General features: G+C 41.3%; 1 pseudogene; it reads right to left on the bottom strand.

Annotated features, from left to right (window-relative positions):
- Window positions 1–247, bottom strand: part of LOC114045002 — a 730-nt pseudogene extending 483 nt beyond the window's left edge.
- Between the last annotated feature and the right edge of the window lie 2,278 nt (window positions 248–2,525).

The raw sequence follows: 2,525 nt of genomic DNA, 5'->3' as shown, positions 1-2,525 counted from the left end.
TAGCAGGCCCACACTTGCCCAAAGCCTTCTTTATTCCTGTCAAGCTTGCCTTTTGCTTCTCATAAGATTTAATGTGGTTATACCAACAGAGAGCATGGTACAAGTCGGCAGGTGGTGGGCCTGAGACTGCTTCGGATACTGCAGTGTCAGCCTGGGATGGCACATATCTCTCGATGTAGCTCTTGTCCGCCAGGAAGTTGTTGAGGTGCTTCAGGCCAGTGGGTGTCCTGAGATCTCTGAAGCCCATGGTGATGGTGGGAGGCAATTGGAAGAGGCGGCGGCAGTAGCCTTGACGGAGGAACTGAGCGCTGGGCACAAAAGGAGCGCAGCGGGCAAATAAGCTAGAGCCCGCCGATGACTCAAAAAGAAAGAGCTTACATTCTAAAAGAGAAAATGCCATATACCTATCTCAGTATACACAAAACACAAAGGAAATGAATACAAGGTAAATTTGGAGGGAAGGTTCTAGCAGTTCTCTCTCTCTCTCTCTCTCTCTCTCTCTCTCTTTGTATGGGTGTATGTTGGGAGAGGGGAGGGCAAACAGAAACACACAGAAGAAGAGTATTAAGAAGGTGTTAATTGCTCTGCATGTGTTCTTCCTATTCAATTTTCACTTCAGGAAACCGATAATTCCTGTGACATATGTAGCTACTACTTTCTCCTTGATGACTTAATGCTCCATGTGTTTTGCCTGGAGGAGACTGAGATATCTGTAGGTACCATCTCTGTCCATTGGATCTATTTGACTCTCTCGTGCGAGCTCATAGCCTCCAGTCTCTTTCTCTTTGGTGCTCACGGAAAGTCTTACATTTATCAAATCCAAATGATATTTTAATATCATTGGAGAAAGTTTCTGTGAGCTGGAGGAGACGTTTTAGTGTGGTTTAAAACAATGAAACTCTATTATTATTATTGAGCATTTTTTATAGTGCTTTAAAGTTTGCAAAGGGCTTTAGGGGGAATAAAAAAAGTAAACATTTATATAGTGCCTACTATGTGCTAGGCACTGTGCCAAGTGCTTTACAAACATTATTTCATTTAATTCCCACAACAGCCTTAGCAGGTAGGTGCTATTATTTATCTTCATTTCACAGATATGGAAAACGAAGCAGAAAGAGGTTAAGTGACTTGATCAGGATCTTGCAGCTATTAAATGTTTGAGGCTAGATTTGAACTCAGGTCTTCCTGATTTTAGGCCCAGTGCATGCTCTCTCTCTCTCTCTCTCTCTCTCTCATTTATCTATCCATACACCTGCTTATCCATCTGTCTTTCTCTATTCAGCTGTCAATATCTATTTTATTTATTTTATTATCTATCTCTATCCATCCCTCTATCCATGTATGTATGTATCTATCCATCTATCTATACCTATCTCTCTTTATATATTCATATACCCAACTGTATGTCTGTTGATCTATCCATCTACCTGTCTGTCTCTGTCTGTCTGTCTGTCTGTCTGTCTGTCTCTATCTATCTATCTATCTATCTATCTATCTATCTATCTATCTATCTATGTATTTTCATCCATCTAGTTGTCTATATATCTGTTCATCTATCTATACCTATCTCTATCTAGTCATCTATATTTCTCTCTCCCCCTCCCTCCATCTATTTATTACTTTATTCACTCTTTCATGAATTTATTCATGTTTGTATGTATTTGTTTATTGTAACTGGATTTATGATTTCATCCCTGGAGAGAGCTCCTAGTGAAGGACTTCTTTTTCTGACACTATACTTATAGTCCTAGAGTTGCCTGGTGAGCAGAGAGGATAAGACTGAGGTCATGAGGCCAGCATGCGCCAGGGATAGGACTAGAACCCAGATCATCCTGAATCTTAAGTCAGCTTTCTATCCACAGTGGTTTACAGTATTAGTTGATTATGACCTTGGAGGTGCATCGGAATATTGGTACTGAGTGGATGGTGCACAGGACTGTTAAGATACAACTTTGTTAATAGAATTCTCCCATCTATTGAGTTGTAAGCTGTCTTCTTCATCCACAGATTTTACTCTATATACCTAAAGAGAACACAACTAATTCCTCTTCCACCTGACATTCAAATACCTGAAGATGGTCATCCCATTTCTCTTGTATTCTCTTTTCCAGTCTAAAATACCCCCTTTTCCTTAAAACAGACTCATATGCCTGTCTCTAGTCCCTTCATCATCCTGATCATTCTTCTTTGGGGCTCAGTAATGTCATCGCTAATATAGGGTGCCCAGAATGGAATACAGCTCTCCAGATGGAGTCCGAGCAGCATAGAGGACACAGTTCTCCCCAAGATAGAATCTTAGCATGTTGAAGAAAAGAGAGGGTGGTTTGCCAATGGTTGTAATTTGGCTCCTTTGAAAGGTCCCTGCCATATTCTGCCAATGCTCATGTCCAAACTGCTGAATGGTGGATTTCTATGGCAGCGTCCCAATCCTCCCACTGCCTGGGTGGCTGAGAACTAGAAATAGGAGAGGCCCCAACTCAAGTGTCCAGACTCTTTTCATATTGCCATGGGTGTGAGAAGGGAAA

This window comes from Vombatus ursinus, unplaced genomic scaffold, assembly GCF_900497805.2.
Source record: "Vombatus ursinus unplaced genomic scaffold, bare-nosed wombat genome assembly UNPS02014775.1, whole genome shotgun sequence".
Taxonomy (NCBI): Eukaryota; Metazoa; Chordata; class Mammalia; order Diprotodontia; family Vombatidae; genus Vombatus; species Vombatus ursinus.
This window is presented reverse-complemented; position numbering and strand designations above follow the sequence as displayed.